This window comes from Ambystoma mexicanum, chromosome 2q (genome assembly GCF_040938575.1).
Source record: "Ambystoma mexicanum isolate Mex_15411 chromosome 2q, UKY_AmexF1_1, whole genome shotgun sequence".
Lineage (NCBI taxonomy): Eukaryota > Metazoa > Chordata > Amphibia > Caudata > Ambystomatidae > Ambystoma > Ambystoma mexicanum.
This window is the reverse complement of record NC_090924.1, coordinates 11800492-11823847: the sequence shown is the minus strand read 5'-3', so window position 1 is coordinate 11823847 and position 23356 is coordinate 11800492. Positions and strand designations below refer to the sequence as shown.

Sequence of the window (23356 nt, the reverse complement as noted above, 5' to 3'; positions counted from 1 at the left end):
GTAGAGTGGCTGAGCAGTAAGGCTTAGAATAAGGAGATCAAGGTACTGGTGTAAAGTATAGTTACCATACATATGGTCGTCAAGCAAAAGATTGTTCACACAGGTAAGTATAAACAAACGTACTAATTAACAGTACCGATGCATTATGCCAAGAATACTACAAGATAAGTAAAACTACATGTAAGGAAAGTTTTCTCTTTTTTTAGCAACTTTCCCTTCATTTCTATGGACTCCCAAACATTTTTCTTTTGAAATCTGTCCTGACTTTTCCCAGTGAAGTGAAGCCTTCAGCTTCCCTCCACTGCACTTGTGCTAATTATCATGGGGAAACAGACTAGTCCTTAAGGCTTGTCAGTACTAGGAAACTGTGTTCCTTAGTCTTTTGACTTTGTTACTACTTTTGGGTAACTTTTTATCATTGCACATTTCATCTTACAATGCAGTGCAATAGGGTTATTTTTGTATGACCGTAGGCTACACTCAAAGGGATTTTTGGTTGCTTTTTGATGTGCCTAAAGACAAGCTGGTGGCAGCAGTTGCATTTTGACTATTTTTTGCAATACTTTTCTTTAGCCTTACCGCATTTGGCTACTAACTGTGGTAGTGCCCTAACATGGCCGTGCCACAAAAAGGTTTTTGCTTGTTCTTTTGGCCATCATATTCTGTGGCCTTCTTCCTGCCCTGCCACGTCAGGAAATTCCTTTAAAGATCATGCACTTTCCCGGGAAAGGCTTGGTTTTCGCGGCCTAGTGCAGTGCCATGCGCGTGTGTTTCCAGGAAGTGGGTTGGGACTCTCTGGTCCCAATCGACATACTAGTGCCTGAATGTCTTAATTGGACTATTTCCTGTGTGCATGAGTGGGACAGGACTCGCCATTGGAGGGCTGTGTGTGACCACTAACCTGACTGATCTGGATAAGAAGAGGAGTCCTGCAGCCATGCCCTAGAGATCCTTGAAGAAATCCTGCAAGGAGCCAAGTATCCTGTATTGCTGAAACTAGTGAAGAGACTGGGACTTGTCCGAAGAAGGCCTTGTGACCAACTGCTGCTGCTTTCCTTGAGTAGCCCTGTCTGGCAATAAATCAATATAAGCCCTGTTTTGGAGCTTCGACCCTGGGAGTGGAGGGAACATACATTCCAGGTGTCTGCTTGGCGTCCTACAAACCAGAGCCTTCAAAAGTGCCCCTAAACCAATCTGTGGCTGACCGGCTCGATGGGTGGGCTACTGTGCTGAAGACGTCACCGTTCCGCATTGTGGCCCGGAACTTTGGGGACCGGCAGCTCGTCCTACAGAGGTTGTCTCTGCCAAGGTTTGGTGTTCCAGCATTCAAGGCACCCGAGATACGAGGCTCACTTCATCCATGACAACTGTCTCCTCTCCTGTCTCCCTGCAGCAGTGATCATCCCCAGAAACTGCTTTCCCACATCCAGTCTTGTGTTGAGAGGAGGCCTGCACTGAGTGAGCTCCAGGAATACAATGCACCGGCATCTGTGGCGGACGGGATCCACTCAAACCTGCAACTCCTGGGCACTGAGGTCCAAAAGAAATGTCAGGAAACATGACCTCTGGCCCCCTGAAGACCTGCCAAGTCCCGAGAGAAACTGGAGTATGGGGGTGGGGGGAGAGTTACAGTTGTACCTACCTGAACCCCTATCTCCTCTCTTTAAAAACCTTTTCCTGACTTTTAAAACTTTTACAATAGTTTAGCTTTGCCTTTGCTTGTTTGTGCAAGCACTATTAAAGCTGGGGAAAGTTGTATTCACTAGAATAGACACTTACCTGACTCCAGGAACTGTTTCCCATCCACAGGACCCTCCTGCTAACTTTTTCCTTCCTTACAAAACTATGTGGAACTTTGTGACCTTTCAGGGCACAAGGCCCCATTCAAGTTAGGGTTGCAATTGTAAAGTGAGGGTTGTAATCTTGTGGACTTGCATTACAAATCTAACCATACCTTTCCATTCAGTATTGTGGGGTGGGGTCATTGTGGTTTTATTGCACTGGCAATTGGTCTGTTAATATGTATTTTTTTATTATTAGTTTGTGTGCTATTACTACCTGCTTTCAGTCATTTTTCTAGTGTTTGCTTGGCCATAAATAAATATAGCATTTTATAACTACTTGTCTAATTGTACTCCTTGATTACAAACGTTGTGGACTAATTCTGGACCCTTGACCAGGCGCACTCCTTCATGAGACTTAGCCTTGACCTCTCTCCGTGCTACCTTGATTGGTTTGGCTACAGCTCCCAGAGGTGTGCTGCTTCACTAAATAGGTTGGTCTCCTATACATTTGTCCACCAGGCCAGAATATAGAAATCCAGTCTTAACACCACACTCACACAAACTATATATTTGTTAATTCTTTTTATTTTTATTTTCTCAACAAAGTAACAGTTACAGCAAATGATGTTGTGTGTGGTGTTACATCAGAAATTGCATCATTCCCAATTCGCAATCAAGTCTGACACAGATTTATATTTTGCATCAATTAGTGTTCCTATCAGGTGTGTCCGTCTGATATATGTAACAAAGTTTGTACCCAATTCTGTGTACCCACATGTACATGAAAAATCTTGGTCCTAAAAACTTCAACTTACTTACAAAATGCAACCAAAACCAGCAGTTGGTACACAAACCACACTTAAGTCCAACATATGTTATAATACAGTGTTATACCAGCTAAGGTATACAGAAAAAGGGATTGGTTATCATCAGCCTTATATAATTGCGGTGGGCAAAAGTGCAAAAATAATATTTTTACCATACTATGGTCATTAAGGACAGGGTCTGAAATTGGGGGGAGCTGCAAGCTATTTAGTTCCTGCTTGTAGCCTAGAGGAGCCTGGTTAGCATGACACCAACAACTACCAGGAGCTACTTTTGGCTCCCCAGCCCACCTGAGTTTGGAATAATCTCAAAATGAAATGAGGACACGTCTATATGACATATAAAGCGTAAGGTGTCAAAAAATAATAGACACTGGTTAATTGAGGGACCCTCCTTGTTAGGCTCTACCTTTTAATTCAAATGTGGCCACAAGCTCCTCAAAATGGCTGATGATCATTAAGGGAGAGAATCCTAAAGTGATAAGGTGACCCATTATTAGCCTCCAGTACTTGAACCTCATCATAGATGGTAGGCTAGGAGCAATGCTGATGGTGTGCCAGAAGGTATATCTCGCTGGAACAGGAAATTAATCCAGCAGTGTATTAGATCTCCATTTCCTCAGCCTGAGTGGGTTAGGCGAAGGTCATAAAAGATTTATTTTTTCATCTTTACTATCTTGAGATCACTTTTGCCCACCTTGGTAGCCCCTAACCTGGCCTCCACCCGGCGCTTCCCCAGCATCTGTTTTTCTCCCCCACCCTCCTCCCAGCCCTCCCCGACCCCTGATTGGCCATCTCTCCTGGCCCGGCACGGTGTCATCACTGTGTAACACACAGCTCGCTTCTTTGCAGCAGAGTTGCAGGTGAGCCACATATTCTGAAATAGATACTTCTGGGCCTCTTGAGATCACTTGTGCCCACTTTGGTAGCCCCTAACCCGGCCTCCACACCGCGCTTCCCCCTCCATCTCTGTTTTTTCCCCCCTCCCAGCCCGCCCGACCCCTGATTGGCCTATAGGTCCTTTTACCAGCCTCCCCAGGGCAGCCCTCTGCCCGTGCAGCCCCTGCGGCGAAGGGCCCCTAGGCAAAGGGCGGCTCATACAAGAGGCGGCTCCATATCGTGCCTGCAGGTGTCAGCAGGGGGAAGCCAGTGGCCAGACGTCAACCAGCAACGACTTGCAGGGTAGGAGTGGCCTGGGTGGAGTGTAGAGCAATTATTCTACCCTGGAAGCCCAGCCACTTGGCAAACTTACCTACACCTGTGCAATATTGCGATTATCTTCCTCTGCCTCCCTCTCTCCCACTATGTCGGACTCTCAAATCTAGCTGTGTTTAGCCTTGTACTCAAATTGCATTGCTAGGTGTAGACCTCTGTCCCACCATACAGGACTCTCAAATCTAGCTGTGTGTAACCTTGTACTCCTATCTAGCTGCGTTCTTGTACTCGAACTGCATTTGCTAGGTGTAGGCATCTCAAATCTAGCTGTGTTTAGCCTTGTACTCAAATTGCATTTCTAGGTGTAGGCCTCTCTCCCACTATACAGGACTCTCAAATCTAGCTGTGTTTAGCCTTCTACTCAAATTGCGTTGCTAGGTACAGGCATCTCAAATCTAGCTGTGTTTAGCCTTGTACTCAAATGACATTGCTAGGTGTAGACCTCTCTCCCACTATACAGGACTCTCAAATCTAGCCGTGTTTAGTCTTGTACTCAAATTGCATTGTGGGACGTAGTCCTCTTTCTCACCACACGGGACTCTCAAATCTAGCTGTATTCACCTCATACACAAAGGTAGTTCTGTTCTACCTTGTACTAAAACTGCATTGTGAAACTTAGGCCTCAACCGCACAACACAGTTAGCTAGGCACCATGTCACTCACGGGCCACAACCATGCAGCTCCCTGGCGCTCCCTGGCGCACCACCCACCAAAGCATTTCACTACCCCCTCCATCACACAGCCCACTCCCCTTCCACAGCTGACCTTTAACTTGCATACCGCACCCACCCCTTTTCCCTTGCCCGCACCACACCTACCCCCCCAAACTGCCACCCCCCGACCTGTAGATCCCGCTTTGTGCAAATAAGAGCGGCAAGGTGGAAAGATGGATTAAAGAGCATCCCCCCACTGAAAACACCAGAGAATGCAGCAAGACACCTGATATACCTATCATACCCCAACCACCCACTCTCTCCCATACACCCATGACTGCTCATAATGCAAGAAAAGGGCGAGACCGCAGACATCTAATGCCCCACCTAGCAACACGCATTCTCCGACACAGTTCGCAACCACTGCCACCGCAATATAGGAGCAAAACCTCACCGCCCGCACCCAACTGCTCCCTCATCTACACACTCCACCTCCCCACTGCCAGTCGCCTGCCCCCCATTCCAACTGTTCCCTCATCCCCACACTCCACCCCCCCTTCTCATCCTCCCCCCACTTCCAGTCCCCACATCAGACCCCGCTCTCCGCACCCGCTGCCCACAAAGACATCCCACCAAATATGTTGCACCCTCATCAACGCCAGGTCAGTTTAAAAAAACAAAATCCACATCTATGACCTCATCACAGAAGAAAACCCAGACATCCTATTCATTACTGAGACCTGGTTCTCGGATGACTACGAACCCCTCGCACATGAGACCTTCCCACCTGGTTACACTCTCACCATCTGGAACAGATCACGAAGGGGAGGAGGGCTTGCAATATTACACAAAGACCAATTCAAGCTAATACCAAAGACATCTCCACCAGCACCACAGACTACAAATCCCTCCTGGTAAAACTCCAACTCGCACCATCCGCCTCACAGAGCTTCATACTCATCTACAGACCACCCGGCTATAACAAAAACTTCCCAGAAACATTTTGTGACGCACTGGTCGCCAACCCCATCCTACACCCAACCCTCACCATCCTAGGAGATTTCAACATAGGGTTCAACTCCCCATCAAACCCTATGACCAGGGCATTCACAGACAGTCTAGATCCACTCAATCTGAAACACCACACCCCCACTCCCACCCACACGAAAGGCCACACCCTCAATGTAATATTCAGCACCGCAATCCTGTCTACCCAGCCCTGCGCCCCTTGTCATGGACGGATCACTCGGCACTCTGTTTCACCATAACTCTTAACACTGTGGTCAGCGGCCAACACCCCACATTTCCACCTCCCAACCCCCCCTCTACCTTCCCACTATGGAACAAAGTGGCAATAAACCCAGCTCTTGAATTCTCACTCCACAACTCCCTCAACTCACTCTTCCTAGCGGAAGGACCCCCAGTAATAGACTCCTTCGACCTCTGGCTTACCAATGCCCTCAAACCCCTCACCCTGTTAAAACGTACCTGTCATGATTGCTGCCCCTCATGTCCCCAGCCCTCCAAGATGTCAGGCTGGAGCCAGGCCACGATCACCTACATGGCCCTCAAGGGCCTCTCCATCCCTCCAAAGACCCACTTGGAGTCAGACTTGGCGCTTGTGGCACCAGACTCACTCACTCCCATATGATAACATTGGGGATTGGACTTGTAGTGCATTGATGGGGACAAGATGGATGCCCCCACATATTTCGGTTCCCAGAACTGCATGTGCGGTCTAGTCTTTTGGGTGTGGTTCAGCCCAGAGGCACCTGGGATACCCAGAGACTATTTAAGCCACATCCAGGCTGAGAAACATGCTTTGCGTTTTCTGCACCTGCAGCTTGACACTCACCGTGTTCGGATCGGTCTCCAGTAGGCCTGCATCTTTCTTCTGCGCTCAGCTCCTGCAAGAACAAGAACACCCTTACCTTGCGGCGCTTCTGCCCATCAGTCATCGCTCCTTCTGTTCTGCGGGCATCTTCGGCGTTGTCATTCCCATCCCGGCACGCCGCTTCCTAAGGAAAAGGGAAAAGAACAGAAAAAAGGCATTAGTAAGCATTCTGCAAATTTTCGCTTATTTTTAAATACTGTACGAGCTTCAAACGTTTACCGGAATCCCAGCCGCTCTGGGGGAACTCTGTCTCCGGAACCTCTCATCCATCTACAAGAGGGAAAAGACACTTCAGGTTAGTGTGGAAACATCTAGAGGCGCCGTATACTGCGCTTGCCCACCGCATTTGTTGCTGAAAATGTCGCAGCACCTAAAAGACACAGAAAAAGAACTCAGTTCAATGCAAATACAAAAGGGGTGCATCGCACTCTCACTCACCTTCAGCGCTACTCATCTCAGCAGCACGCCACCATCCCCGGATGCCGGCCATCATCTAAGGAAGGAAGGAACGAAGTTAGAGAACTGTTCAAAAGACTTATTATACTTACCTGTCGGACTCTTGCCAGTGAAGTAACTAGGCAGCAATGAGCCCGCATTCATCAACGCGCCCCTGCGCTGAAGGCAGGATGGAGAGCACACTATCCAAGAAAACAAGGTGAGCTGTGGATCAAAGGGAAGGGTTTGGACCCTGGGGAAGGAGTTCAAGCACACAGAGACAATGGGGAGTTAAACTCTACCAATCCTGTGTTTCAGGCCCAGTCTCCAGTCGAATAGCCTCCAGGGAAGGGTTTGAGGTCGTAAGAGGTCAGAACAGGATGAGTGACGTCTCCGTGGATACCAGGTGAGCGTTACAGTACCTCCCAGAGATCTGGACTAACGCCGAGGTGGTTCACCCCCAATCTCAAACCTCTCAAAACTCTCAAGCACTGTCTGGAACGTGCCTGGAGAGCCTACCCTTCAGCCCAAAACAAAACTGCCCTAGCGAGGACAACAAGAATTTACAGATCGGAAATCGAAAAAGCAAGGAATCATTCTATGGGAACCAAATCCAAAATGCTCACAACCCGAGTAAGGAACTACATAAAATCTTAGCAGAATTTAAATACCCCTCATGCTCTTGCCTGTCCATTCCAAGCTCCCAAGCCTTATGTGACACTCTCTCGCTCCACTTCTACAATGTCGCCAGCGGAAAACACAACGCCATCATCGCCAAACTAAAAATCCTACCGCCTCCACCCACTCGCCCGCAGCTCCCCCACAATCACTATCTTCTTTTGACTCTTTCTCTCCCATCACACTCCAAGGATTTCTCTCGCTGGTAGCAGTCAGCCGCCCGTCAGGCTCCCAGGAAGACCCATGCCCACTCTCAATGCTCAAAAAAATACTAACCTCCACCTGTGCAGGTAACGTGGCCCGCACAATCCTTAATCACGCACTCACATCAGGATGCTTCCCGAAAGCCCTAAAAACATCCTACACCAAACCCATTCTCAAACCGACTCTTGACCCACTCCTCCCCCAAAACTATCGACCTATCTCCAATACGCATTTCATCGCAAAACTGATTGACCGTGCGGCTTACAAACAGCTTGGCCAATTTGCCGAAGCCAACAACCTCCTAGACCCAGCATAATCAGGTTTCAGACCACTTAGGGGAACAGAATCCTTTCCTAGTCTCCATCTGGGAGGACCTAAAAAGAACAGCCGTCGCAGACGGCTGCACGGTTCTCATCCTGCTGGATCCTTCCTCAGCCTTCGATACCATTGATCACTCGATTCTGTTAGTCAGACTACAAACACTATGAATCAAACACACAGCCCTTTCGTGGATCTCCTCCTTTATCTCTAACCGGTCGCAAATCGTGCACCTCGACCAGTTCACATCCATATCACATCCAGTTTGTGAAGGTGTCCTCCAAGGAGCGTCCACGTCACTGCTAATCTTCAACTTCTACATACAACCCATTCCCACAATCATCCGCTCATACAACCTTACCTGCTACAACTATGCAGATGATACCCAGATCATCCTCAAAATCCTAAACTCCGAAGGCTCTGGCCACCCGGACCCGTCATTGTGCCTCCCTGACATCGATCACTGGATGATGACCAACCACCTCATCCTCAACCCTGGGAAAACTGAAATCGTAGTCTGCAGGAAAACATCACTCATCCCCTAACTAATCCCGTTGCCCAATTCACTAGGACAAGCACCAGCACCCTCCAACGTGGTTAAAAATCTTGGATGGGAATTTGACTCAGATTTATCCCTCACCCAACACACCTCCAGCGTATCCAAAACCTGTTTCTTTCACCTATGTATCCTCAGGCGGATTTTCCCCTACCTCACTTATCCCCATCGTTTCTCGGCTGTCAACTCCATCCTCCTTTCCCGCCTAGACTACGCAAACTGGGAGCCCCAGCATCCCAATTAAGGAAACTCCAAAGAATCCAAAATGCATCAGCACGCCTGCTCATTAACCTCCCCACCAGAGAACACATCAGAGAACCATACAGAGGCTGTACCCCCCAATTTCCAACCCTCCCCCGGGGTTGGGATCTCAATGTTGTGCTCTCCAAGCTCATGGGGCTAGCCTAAAGCATCTTACCTATAAAACTGCATTCCTGGTAGCCATCACCTCCATAAGACTAGTCAGTAAGCTACAGGCTTTGTCTGTAAAAGACCCCTTTTTTATAATACACAAGAACATCCTCCCAACACATCCTAGGTTCTCACCTAAGTTCATTTCAAAGTTCCATGTTAACCAAGCCATAAAACTTCCCACCTTCTTTCAAAATCCATCAAACTCAGCAGAAAGAAGCCTCCATACACTTGATGTACGGTGGGCGGTCTTGTACTTGTGAACAAAACAAAACTCCAAAGGAAAACAGACCAACTCTTTGTTTCCATAGCTCCTGGTAGAGAAGGCAATCACATATCAAAGAACGCCATCTCCAGATGGATAGACAAGTGTATAGAGCTCTGCTATTCCCTAGCCAAGAAAGTTCTACCCTTTACACCAAGAGAACACTCTACCAGACATAGAGGAGCTACCTTATCATTCTTTGCAAACGTCCTTCTGGATGCCATTTGCAAGGCTGCTACATGGAGCTCCATCCAGACGTTCACACAGCATTATTGCATTGACACACACTCGAAGGCAGATTCTCAGGTGGGACAAGCAGTCCTAAAACATTTTTTACCGCTGTATCTTCTAACTTCCCACCTCCTTCTCCAGATACTGCTCGCTAATCTATGCAGAGCATGTGATCTAAACAGATCCACAAGCTCCAGAAAGGATAGATTACTCACTGTAATCGTATTTCTGGTGCTTGTATCTGCTTAGATTCACATGCGTCCACCCTTCCTCCCCTGCTGGAGTAGAAGGCGCATAGATGTTTTCTGGGTTATAACTGTTTCTGCTTTAACACATCTGTACTCATGCTACACTTCATGCAACCTCATGTCAGAAACACAAAATCGGAGAGACCTCGACGCCTGAAGGACCATGGGTACATTACACATCACACTAGGGATAGTATTACTAAACATGCCCTCTTGGCGTCCTTTTGAGTTTCGAAAGCAAATCTTGTAATACTCAGTGACTTCCACTAGATGTCGGACTATGCAGAGCATGTGAATCTAAGCAGATACAAGCACAAGAAATACGATTACGGTGAGTAATGTATCCTATATACATTCACCCTAAGGAGCAGAAGGAAAGCATAGGAGTCAATAACCAGTGAAACACAGGTAAGTACTTTGATGCATGAAATTCAGTACAGACTGTTAGGAAAGATTTCTCTTTTCTGCAACTTTCCCTCCAAAGTTCATATGCACCCCCATTGTTGGTTTTGGTGAATTTTGGTGGTGTAACCACCAAATATCGCCACAACATTGGTACTCTACAGGAGAAAGGGGAGTTAGGGAGCAGTGTATGGCATTGGCATGGCAACTTGCCAACGCTTCTCGATGAAATGGCTAAAGTACCAGCTTGGCTTTTTTTCCCCATCTGCTTTGCTTTATTTATCCATATGCTTTAATGAGTTCCTCAAAAAGGGAGCACACACGCTCATTTCCAATATACAAAGTGTACATTACTGTAGTACTACCGGGATGTAATCCAATAGTGGCTTGTTTAACATATTTTCATGAAACAGGAGCACTGTCACATGTCACGTGTTGTGTGACTTTCTACTCTCCAGATTCAAGTGATTTCTTTTCTAGACAGCAGCCTTTTGCGCTGCTTTTCCCTGATGGAGGGGAGGCGGATCCTCAGTCCGTGCGTCCTACAGTACTTTTTGTTGCACTGCAGCATGGCTTCTGTTTTACTTGTTTCGTGACACAAAGAAGTAAAAAGTATGAAAGGTGAAAAAACACTCCTTCCCATGTGCGATTCGATGAAAAGCCATTCCCTACCTTGGCCCACCTGGCCGCTGCACTGCAGCCTCTTATCCGTGGGGCCCTTCACTGTTCTTTCCTGCAGCTTTGAGCTGCTGCTGCACACCTACCAGTGAACTGGGTTGCCCAGCCCTTTAAGATGACTAGAAATACCCCGGAGATGGATGGGGATGCAGATTTTATTCATACATCAATAATCAAGACGACTCAGGTAGTTTGGCAAAAGGGAGTCTGTTTGAATGTCAAATATCTAAAACAGGGAGTACAACGAACATCAGCACTCGCTTGATCCTCTTACTCAACTTATCCTTAGTAAAAACTGAGGATATATCATGCAAAATAGTCATCCATGACGTGCTGACCTGCGTCACTTACCAACGTCATCCTGCATGGCAAACTACAAAACCTATTGGAGGGAGTGATAGGCTCTAAGTGAATATCTAAGTATAAGTTCCATATCAGTATAGAGAAGGAAAGTGATAGGGTACTTAACATTAGGCGGGCCAACTAAGCCCTCCCCTTAAAATGGCCACTATGAACGTTACTAAATACATGACGTTGCATTGGCTACACAAACTATAGGACCCTTAATTACGCGGTCCTCTATAATTGGTTGGCTTCTAACCACCGTCATTACTTTTCCACCTACGTCTAGCAGCATGCAGACTGAACATCCAGGTGCTGGTGAGCTCGTCTTAACACTAGCTTCCCACCAATTAATGTATCAATCCCTCATCACCTCAATGGCCCAGTGTCAATTAGTGCTTTGAAGTTTGGGCTTGAGTTTGTACTGTGCTCTAGAAATTGAAGGAGTGTGGGCACATCCTGCCCTCGTCCGTAGGTGTGACCACCTCGATCGTCCAACTTCATTCTTCCACGTGACTGGAGACCATGGAATCGAGCCTTTTAGTGTATTTAATATTATTTTCTAATAGTCCTCTGATGACTTATGTTTTGCCCAAGCCTTCTGAACAGGAGTTTCTGTTCTTTCACACGATTTGTATCCAAGGTCAGCCAATTCCAGTTTGATAAGACCTTGGCTTCTTGGCTCATCAAACTCCTTCTGCTGAGATTCATTTGTAATTCAATCTGCTTTTTAACTGTGACTCACTGAATTGAGGCCTTTTTTGCTTAATGTTCAGCAGTGCTTATAATGCGTAGTGGAAACATCCATCCTTTACTCGTTCATATGCATCTATATATATATATTGGCGCTTACCACAATCTATTTACTATAAAGCTTGAGGCTAGCTTTTAAGTTTACTTTGCTGCTTGCGTTTCTTTTGCATCTGTACATGTATAAACTAGCTTAATATCTCTGCTCTTTGTCTGTTCAACTACTCTGTGTATGTCTCATACTCTGGTTTCCAACAGACAGGTAATATGGGCGGGGCGGTTGGAGTAGGGGTACTTGGATCCTCCCCTACACTCCCCCCTCTGGGCGGTTCATCGACCACTTTCTCATCATCCTTTATATCTAGACATCCTTATCTGAAAAAAAAATTATTTGGTATCCATATCTTTAGAACTCCCTTCAAGCATCCTGCTGATTTCACATGCTCACTGGACCAGGTGTATTTGCATGTATTACTTGTCTAGGTTTAACCTCTAACAACCCCTTGTCATGACTGTCTTGCCAACCCTGTCTCTGGTGTCCAAAAATAAGTTCTAAGAGACTCTTTGCAAGTGAACGATTGTTAGTGACATCCATCTCGAGCTCAGGCAATTTGCCCTCTTTCTTTGGAACAGGAATGACTACATATGGTCTATGCTGCCTAGTAGTTGCCACGCATACATTTTCCTTCTGCTTAGGAGCATGCACAGGAGTTTTAGCTCCATTTGCACCAATGTAGAATGCCGTTCGTACAGTCAATGAAAGCAGTATGACTATGAACCCAACGCAAGTGTAAATGACATTAAGATATGTCACTCTACAAAATGTACTTCTTGGACAACGTGAGCGTCTCTCTTCATGCGGTAATATTATATTGTTACTGAGATTCCCCATCTTGATTACCAAGGGAGGAAAAAAACTCTGACTTTAATACATCAGCATTGTGAACTGTTTCTGGAAGCTGCTGTCTTGACTCAGCAACTCGTCCTTGATCAGTTGTCTGCTTACTCGATGACAAAAACAACTTTCTCCGTATCTCTGGAACCAGTCTTTCACCAGCCGAACTGTAGATGCCTCTTTAGTATGAAGAAAACCGACCTCAGTAAGTCTAAACGAGCTCAATGACATAGATTATCTCCCAATCTATGCCTCGAATCTGCTTCAGCCCAAACGACATGTATAATTTCTTTCAGCATGAATCAATAGTCTTTTTTTATCAGAAACCTTTCGATCTCTCCCTCGAAGGAAATGTTCTACACTGACCTGTGAGTTCGCTCAGAATAAATGCTCACTTGGATGATAATGCCTTCCATCATATCATTGAGATTTTAAGTGTTTCTCGGATCCCTTAGAAAGGTGTGCACATCAGTGTGCCTTCCAACAAGATGCAGGTACTCCTCAATCAGACGAAAGAACACCAAACTGACTAGTCTATTAGCTGCATCAGTTGATAGGGGCATTTGTACTCTCCTCAGGTCGTTGCAATAATTGTTCAATGATGACTATATTTATTTTAAAATTTGTTTATTGGCATTTATAATTACAAAAAACATTCAGATTGACCGACTTGGTCACTAAAATTCTGTCTTTGCAAATAAACAATAACATTTACATAACAAGAACATCAAACATTAACTATCTCCGGTCTGGGGGAAGTGATGACTGATTGGGTCGCAAGCCGGGGGGAGTGGCCGGGGGCCACGGTTTCAATGATGACTATAATCAATCTTCGTCATTCTTAGAATTTTGTAAGAAAGCTGGAATGCGAGTAGTTCTCACCACTAACGAAGGGAAAGAATATAACACCAAATCGGAATAAGTAAGAACATGCCTAGAAAGGTCATCACTGGATAACACCATAGGTAAATGCAAACAGGAACTCCGTGTTAAACGAATCTGGGTACTGTACCCTTTTCCAATTGCTGTATCCACGATCAGAATCCAGCATTATCCTCTTCTTATCGAGGCTTAAGCATGCCTCCGTGCAAAGTCAACAAGCTACTGTGGCTTCACGAATACAGATCTTCCCTTGACCCCGCAACTGACATGCACAGTATGTTCGTATTTGCTTTCTTTAACCCTTTTATGAATAGCTCAAAAGGAGTGTCCTGGACCAAGCCACAGTCAACTGAACTCTGTCTTTCTACTTGTCAACTTCTGCGTCCTTTTTCCTCATCATAGATCTCGTCTGCACATGCTGTGGTTCTTCCCGGATGCTTGTACTTGCTTCGTGTAGGGGTGCGGGCAGAGGAGTTTCTCCAGAAAAAATCTTAAAGTCCCCAAGGAAAATCCAAGAACGCCTGCCCTGCACTTTGACAACAGATCGCGTGACGTCTTCCACAATGAATGGACCGTTAAAACGGGTTTGTCCCACTTTTTCCTTACGTGGTTGCGGATTAGAACCGCATCTCTGGGGAAAAGGTGGGGAACACAACATTTTTGAGATTGGTCTGTCGAAGCATCTCCTTCTGTGTTCTGTACTACTCTACACCCGTGTCGCTGCAGCTGTCCTGAGATGACAGAAGTACTGGAAGTCACACAGTTCAAATAGTAACTCAGTTCCATTCCTATCAGTTCTGCAGTTGGCTGAGCATCACTTCTAACTCTAGATGAAGGCATTAGAGGTGTTCTCATTCGTCTCCCCATCACTATTATGTAGGGTGTGAGATGGTGGTCAGAACCCGGTTGGTTCCTTAAAGCATATAATGCCAGTGGTAGCCAATGCAATTACCCTTTCCTCAAGGTATGTTCAACTTGACTATTCTTTCTTTCAGCAAGCCTGAGCCTCTCACCGATCCCATTTCCTTGCGGGTGATAAGCCGAAGAAAACTTGTGCTTTATACCAAGCAACAAGCTGATCTGTTCAAATATCTGATTCACAAAATGAGGACCATTATCTGACCTCATAACTTCACATACTCCCCATATAGGAAATACCTCCTGCTCTAAGAATTTTGCTGCATAGGGTGTGTACATGGACCGGCTTCTATCCATCTTGAGAAGGGACACACCACAACGATCAGGTATCTATATCCATTACATACTTGTATCATGTCGACATAGTTGATATGCAAGTGCTGAAAAGGGCCATTAGGTCTCGGAATGACTCCCCTAATTCTGCGCAGTGTATGCCCAGCCGTGAATTGTTGACACACAATACAGTTCACTATAAAAAATGCAACATGCTCCATTTAAATTTGGTACAAACCAATCCTCAGCAATAGTTGCGGCGAGATTCTCCCTAGTTGTGTGCGCGGGGTATTGTAGCTGTTCCAGCGCCACCCTTAATAAGGCCGGTTTACCAGTGCTGTCCTGTCGCCACAATGCTCCAGAGGGGTTTAAAGAACACCCTCTTCGCGTCAACAAATTATTTTCCTCTTGAGGTGCTTCCCCCCCTGGACCTCCACTAACAGTGTTTTTGACAAGTGGTTGTATCCTTCAGATACAGTCATCTTAACAATAATGTTTTCATTCACATCAGAAGTCTCAACATTCATCATCTATTTATCTGTAATTGCTATGCGCTTGGCCTCAGCGTCTGCTGCTTGATTTCCATGTGAGATAAAATCTGCGCCTTTAGTGTGGGCATGCGCATTTAACGACTGCTATGCCTACTGGGAGTTGTAGTTCCTTAATAGGCCTATCCAATAAGGCAGCGTGCTGCACTGGCGTGCTGTCCGCTCGGAGGTAACCCCTCCTTTTCCAATGTGCTAACCTTGCGTGCACGTTGACGTGCCATAGGCGGAGTCGCAGTACACTGTTAATTACTGGTCTGTGTGATTCTCGATGGCGAGTATCAAAGCTAATAATTCTGCAGCCTGTACTGAATAATGAGACGACAATCGAGTACTAATAAGCACCCAAAATTCACCATTTGCTGTGTGCTTTACCACAGCGGCACCTTTATACCTCTGTCCATCATTTTTATCAATCCTTGAAGAACCGTCAATAAAAACAATCTCTCCTCCTACTAATGCATTCTCTTTTATTCTAGGGAGTTCATCATATAACTCTTCATAGTTTGTGCAATCATGTACAGGTTCTCCTTCTGTTATTGGCTCAGCTACAAACATGGCAGGATTCACTATTTTACATAGAACTATTTTCATTGCTGGGTTTGTGGTTCTCTGCGTGAGCACTGCTGTCATAACAGTGCCATCTGTATGTGAGAACAAAAATAATTCCTCAGCATAATTAGGAATCCCTAAAACTGGAGCTGTACAAATTGCTTTTTTCAATTCGTCAAACCCTTCTTCCATTTCCTCAGTCCACACGATTTTTTCCTGCGTTGCCTGTGCTTTCTTTAGAGCCTGTAATAGAGGCCTTATATACAAGCTGTAATCAAAGACCCATGCCCTGACGTAATTACATAATCCCAAAAATCTCTGCATGTGTTTTATTGTGTGTGGCTTTGCTGTTTTTAAAATAGCCTCAGCTCTTTCAGGGGTAACCTTTTTTCCGTCATGTGAAATCAACTGGCCTGTGTACAACACTTCTTGTTGACAATATTGTAACTTTTCTTTGTCAACTTTATATCCTTTGTCAGCGAGTAGTATCATCAGCTGGACAGAATCGCATCTGCACTCTTCCTCTGAGGTGCTGCAAACTAAAATGTCATCTACATATTGCAACACAACGCTTTCTAAAGCAATATTGCTTAAGTCCATCTGAAGGACTCCTGTGAAAATCGTTGGAGTCTCACAATACCCTTGTGGTAAACAAGTGCTTTTCAGGTGATTTTTCCTAAACGTAAATAACGACAGATCCTGCGAATCTTGTGCAATGGGATTGAGAAAATAGCATTTTTCAAGTCAATCACCATGAAATATCATGCTTCAACAGGTAGATCACATAGGATCGTAGACGGGTTAGGAACTGGAGGGAACTGAGCCTCTACAATCTGGTTTATCGGGCGAAGATCTTGCCTAAACGCCACAACCCCCCTTACTTTTTTTCACAGGGTACCCTGACGTATTACATGGTGACTCTGACGTCACTAAGATGCCCTGATGCATCATGGCGGAATTGTCTTAAAAATACCTTCATCCGCCTCTCGGGACATAGGATATTGTCGTGCTCGAGGTAAAATTGCTCCTCGTTTCAATTTAATCTTCACTACTCCAACCCCCTTTAGTAGGCCTACATTATAGGGGCCAGTAGTCCATAATGAAACTGGCACTTTCGCCATGTCATCATTAAAATATTCCAGACGTTTTTGTGCTATCATCATTTTCTGAGGAACTTCACTTTTTTTTTTTTTTAAACTTTATTTATCGAGTTTTGAATAAGGTTTTACAACTCGTTAAACAAAACAACAAAACCTAGCCCCCCCTCCCAATCTTTCCCCCTTCCACCGCCCCACCCACTCACCTCCCCCCAGACAACGAGCTTCCACTGCACCAATCACCAGTCAATTTAAGGGTAAGAGAAAACGTAACACAACTATTGCAGGTCCAACAGTCTCAGGCGCTGCGGGCACCAAATCACCCTAAAGTCATCTTTAAGGAATTCCAACAGCTCGCCCCAGTCCGCCGCGAAGCTCTGGAGCTTGTTGAGAGAGGTATATGTCGCCCACTCCAGAGCCACTATTTCCCACATCTTTCGAAGCCAGTCCTGGGAAGCAGGGATCTCATGGCTCTTGCATTTCCGTGCTATTAACATTATCGCAGCCAGAACCAGTATCGCCTTTGCTTTTTCCCCCCCTCTAGGCTCACCCACCACTTCTTTTGCTCGGAGGCCCAGTAGGATATATAATGGAGGTCTATCATCGCCCGGGCCAAAAACCAAATCTTGCGCTACCCGTAGCTCCCCCCAGAAAGGTGCAATCTTCGGGCACGACCACCAAACGTGCTTGGCGGTGCCCACCGTGCCACACCCCCTCCAGCACCTCTCCGAGACCTCGGGATACATTTTATGGAGTCGCGCGGGGGTATAGTGCCATCCGTACAGTACCTTATACCAAATTTCTTGTAATTGGGAAGCCTTAGCCAGCTTAGGAATCTTTCTCCATAAATCCTCCCACTGTGAAGAGCCAATCTCTCTCCCCACCACCCGCTCCCACTCCCTCATAAATGGCCACCTAGTGTCCACAGTTACACTGCACAAGAGTTTATAAATATTAGAGATCAGGCCTTTCGAGCCATCATTAGTGAGGAGGAATCTCTCAAAAGCCGTCGTGTCTCGGGTGGCCGCCTTTTTAACCTCTGGGTGCATCACCCAGTGCCGAATTTGCGCGTACCGCAATCGCTCAGTCTCCTGGATGGCAAATTCCTTCTTACACTCTTGAAAAGATAGCACTGCCCCCCCCCCCCCCGGAACATATCTGCCAATTTCCTGCAACCCCCCTCCTGCCACCGCACAAAGGACCCCCTCTCCAAGCCCGGGGTGAAGTCCCCATTCCCAAAAATAGGGGTGAAAGGCAATGGGAAAGTAGTCAGGCCCCCCGATCGCACCAAACTGTCCCAGGTGTCCACTAGAAGCTTGGTAATGGCGCTCTCATAAAGATGCCGTGGCCTGAGCGGTTTGGGAAGCCATAAAATTTCTGCTAGACTACGATGGGCAACGGCCCTGTTCATCCTCACCCAGAGTTTATCCGACGAACTCTCTCCTCCCATCAGCCATTCTCTAATGACGCAAAGCTGTAGTATCTCCGAAAATTTGGCAATGCAAGCCCCCCTCGTTCTTGGGCGCCGTCAAGATCTTAAAGGCCACCCTAGCCCTTCTCCCTTCCCAGATGAACCCTTTGGTGAGCAAGTCTAATTCCCTAAAGAAAGTTGCTGGAACAGGCAGCGGGCAGCCTGAAATAGATACAGAAGCCTGGGTAACGTGACCATCTTCACTGCGGCTATCCGCCCAACCCAAGAGACCCTGAGATCCCTCCACTTTTGATAGTCCTTTTTTACTGCTTTGAGGAGTGGGGGAAAATTGGCCGCATACCACCCTGCTAAGTTAGCTGTGATTTTCACCCCCAAATATCTGATCCCTCCCGGACTCCACTTTAATTGCAACTCCTCCTTTAGCCTGTCCCGTTCCTCTGCCCTTAGTGTCAGGTTTAACACTTCCGACTTGTTTATATTGATTTTCAACCCCGATGCCTCACCAAAAGACACCAGCAGGGACACACTCGCTGGAAGCGATTCCCTTGGGGCCGTCAACGCCAACAGCATATCGTCCGCAAATGCCGCGACCTTCTGCTGTTCTCCCCCAAAAGGTATGCCCTGAATATCCCTTGTCTCCCTGATTGCCTGAAGAAGAGGTTCCAGATAGATCGCGTATAGCATTGGGGAGAGGGGACAGCCTTGCTTTGTCCCTCGCCGCAGAACAATTCGCCTGGAGGCCCTCCCATTAACCATCACCCTGATGCTGGGGTCTTGATAGCTAGCTCGCACCATCCTCATGAAATCCCCCCCGAAGCCCATCCTCTCCATCACTCGGAACAGAAAAGACCACTCCACGCGGTCGAAAGCCTCTTCCGCGTCTAATGCCACCAAGACCGTGGGAGTGTTCGTCTTCTAGGCCTTTTCGACTATGTGAGCCACTCGCCTGATGTTATCCGATGTTTGTCTAGCCCTAATGAACCCTGTTTGGTCGGGGTGGATCAAGCTCGGGAGGACAGGCTCGAGCGGTTTGCTAGAATCTTGGTATACAACTTTGCGTCGACATTCATCAACGCAATTGGGCGATAAGAGGATCTGTCCTCTGGATTTTTATTTGTTTTAAGAAGAAGGGTGACCTTCGCCTCCTCCATAGTAGGAGAGATCCTACCCGTTTGTCTTAAAGAATTAAACAGAGACGACAAGTGCGGGGCCAGCTGCGAACTAAACAGCTTATAAAATGCAGCGGTAAAACCGTCGGGGCCGGGAGCCTTGTGCACGGGGAGGGCCCTGATTACCCTAGCCACTTCCTCAGCCGAGATTTCTTGATCGAGGGCTTCCCGTGTGTTCTTGCTAACTTCCCCCAATTCCACCTTACTTAGGAACTCTTCCTGAGATGCACTCTGAGGGTCCTGGGAGGCGTACAATGCATCATAGTATTCTGCGAAAGCCTCCTGAATGTCCTCTTGCCTAGTAATCCGAGCACCAGACTCTGATTTCAGCGCTGAGATTGCATTCCTTGCCCTACTACCCCTTAATAGACGTGCTAATAGAGCATCCGGCTTGTTGGCTTTCGTGTAAAATTTTTGTCTCGCAGCCAGGAGGGCACCCTCAGCTTTTTTAGTGCGCAGGAGTTCCAACTGACCCACCGCCTTTCTATAATCCCTCATTGCCGCCCGAGAGGGGACTTCACCCGCTGCCTGCCTCGCCACCTCCACCTCCACCTCAGCTTCCAGCTGCGTTTCTAAGGATTTCAATAATTTTGCCCGATGTGCCTCTGCTGCAATCAGTTCCCCCCCTAATGGTAGCTTTGAAAGCATCCCACCTAATTCCCTCCCCTATATCCTCCTTCCTATTGATATCGAAGAATAACTTGATTTTTCCCTCTATCCCCCTGACCTCCGGGTCCCTCACTGTGGCTTCAGAAAATGTCCACCCTCACAGGCCCTTTGCCCTCCGACCTAAGTCCAGCACCATAGAGACCGTTCTATGGTCCGCTATTCCCAACGGTCCAGTCTGTACTTCACGAATACTACCCACCAGGCCAGCCGACACCCATAGATAGTCGATTCTGGACTGCGATCCATGCACCCCTGATAGGAAGGTATAACCTTCCTCCTCTCCCTTGCACTCCCTCCACACATCCCGCAGGCCCATCCGTACTATCCTGTCCCTTATCCTCGCGGACATCACCGCTCCTCCCCTGTAAACCCGCTGGCGATCCCTGTCCTTCCCCCTATCCCAAGCAATATTAAGGTCGCCCAGGAGGATAATTGACCCCATGCCTCATCCTCCAACACCTGCAAAATACGGTACAAGAATTGTTCCTGACCCGAAGTGGGTCCATACACTACCCCAATCGTGTATTGGGCCTCTTGACACCTCCCCCTCACTATTAAGTACCTCCCTTCCTTATCCCTAATCACACCACAGACACTGAATTCCACTGTGTTTCGAATGGCCAGGGCTACCCCCCTTGCTTTGGTAGGGCCTGATGCATGGAGGATCTGATCAAAGCCGCGTAGCTTAAGTCTACATTGGTCTCTAAGGAGCAAGTGTGTTTCCTGGAGCCCCAGGATATCTGGCCTCTCCTTCTGCGTGAAATGCTCCAACTTCTTCCTTTTGAGAGGGGGATTTAACCCTCTCACGTTATGCGTTAACCACTTAAGAGAGCCCCCCCACACTGTGTGGAAACTGAGCCCGATGACCACCAGCTCCCCTTCCCCTCCGCTAGTAGCTTGTTGCCCTTCCCCCCACACCCCCCGAACGCCCCCCAGCCCCACCCCTGAAGGATAACTCCTTCCCGCACAACCCCTCCTCCTACCACAGGCATCTCGCCCTTCTTTATTCCAACATGGCTGCTCCACCTACAACCCCAATGCTTAGAGGCCCACCACCCCTATCTCTGACCACAGCACCGAGGGAGTCGATCACTCGAGAACCCTGTCATCTTCAGATTTCCCCCGGCCCAATGGGACCTTATCCTTAGGATCTTTCCTCCGTTTATCCCTTACAGTTGCCCATTCCCAGGGCCTGGGTCTAGATCTGTCAGCCATGCTTCTTGGACTCGAGCTTGAGGGTACATCTTCTAATTCCACGCGCAAAAGATCCGCCCCCTCTTGCAATGATGTAATGCGCCTCTGGGTACCCTCCCATTCGAAAAGCAAACCAAAGGGAAAAGTCCATTTGTAGCTTATCGCTTTCCCGTTCAATATCTTCAGTAGCGGGCTCATCTGCCTCCTCTTCAGGAGCGTACTGCTTGCCAAATCCTGAAATAGCGCTATCTGTTGATCCTCGAACATGATGGGTTCTTTTAATCGTGCTGCTTTGAGGACCGCTTCCTTCTGAGAGTACCTTGCGAAGGCCGCCAGAACGTCCCTCTGCCTTGCTGACTGACCCTTGGGCGGACGCCCCGTCCTGTGCACTCGGTCCAACTCGATCTTTCCAGGTTCGCATCCGCCCAAGATTTCTGCAAAGATACCTTGGAGCACCCCTTTCAAGTTCTTGTCTTGTACCGACTCCGGCAACATTTTCACTCTAATATTGATTCTGCGGGAACGATTTTCTAAATCTTCCATCTGAATTTCTAAATTTCTAGTGGCAATGTCCAGCCTTTCAATCACCTCACTATTCGCTGTAGAGTCCTTGTCCACCTCCTGGAGGCCTCTCTCCAGAGTGTCCATCCTTTCGCCAAGTTGACGCAGATCCTGCTTCATTTCTCCTAAGGCCTCATTAAGATCTGCTCGCATTAATTGGAATTGCTCCTGGAAGGTTTTGGTTAGGTTGCTCTGCAAGGCTTGCAGCTCCCCAAGGAATTCTCTCCTATGCAGTATTGCCGTGTCCTCTGTCGCCCCCTGGGGGGGCCCTCACCCTCCAACCCGCCGGGTTTCCGTTTCCATCCTTGGGGGCCTGTGCCTGCCACAGTCCATGGAGGGTGCCATGATTATCACCTGGGGCAGGAGGTGGCTTGTTCCCCTTCCCTTTGGCTTTCATGGACATTCTGCACACCTCCCCGCTCTCCGCGCGCTCGTTGCTGCCTCAGTCTGTGCTCTCCGCAATCAGCACTCCCCGTGGCGGGAGATTGCCTCACCACCTCCGCCTGCACCACACACCTGGATCTCTCCTGGAGCCCCCTTAGGTCCTTAGCCACTGGTCCAGCACGGCAAGCTGCCACAGCCCCCCCGTCCTCCTCAGGGGCAAAAAGCGATGTAACTGTACCCCCTTTGCCACTTCAAAGGCCCTTCAACCAAGACTGGGTTAGCAAGCCCTGCTCCGGGGCACCCAACACCCAGTGGGCCAGTCCTCTCCTGAGGGACAAATCCCAATGCGTATATAGCCGTGGGGGGGACCAATGCCCTTGCTCCTGCTTCAACTCGCCCCTCCACGGGCCTGCAGGCAGGAGATCCCCCCCCCTTCCTACCTTCACTCGCCGATCAGCCTATTACTCCAAGCACAGCAGAGGTGCTGATATGCAGGATTCCCGGGTCTCCAATGCTCCCCTCTGCCTGCCGAGGCCCTCCAGACCTTGTTTCTTTATTTCCAGCGCCTTCCCGGGTGCCCTTTGGTCAGGCTCCCTCGTCGCTGCAGCTCCGGCTCCAGCCGTGCCCCCGCCTTCCTCAGGACCACCGGCAGCGCGCGATCCACACCAGCTTGCTCCGCCCCCGGTCGGGCCCTCCTCCGCAGCCCTCGGGGCCAGCCCTCTTCAGCAGGGCGACTCACCACGTCCCCCGGGCGGGCTGCAGCACACCCCGGCCGCGCCTCTGCAAGTCTCCCCGCCGTCCACCGGGGAGACACCGATCCTTCTGGAGCTGATCCCCGCTCCGCTCACACGGCCATTGCAGCCGAGCAGGGCCCCGCCTACCAGGAGAGGCCGATCT

General features: G+C 48.0%; 1 protein-coding gene across 3 annotated transcripts in view; it reads left to right on the top strand.

Moving 5' to 3' along the window:
• The window catches only part of PGAP6 (post-GPI attachment to proteins 6), a 1624027-nt gene that overhangs the window by 474900 nt on the left and 1125771 nt on the right, over positions 1 to 23356 (top strand). The window lies entirely within an intron of this gene.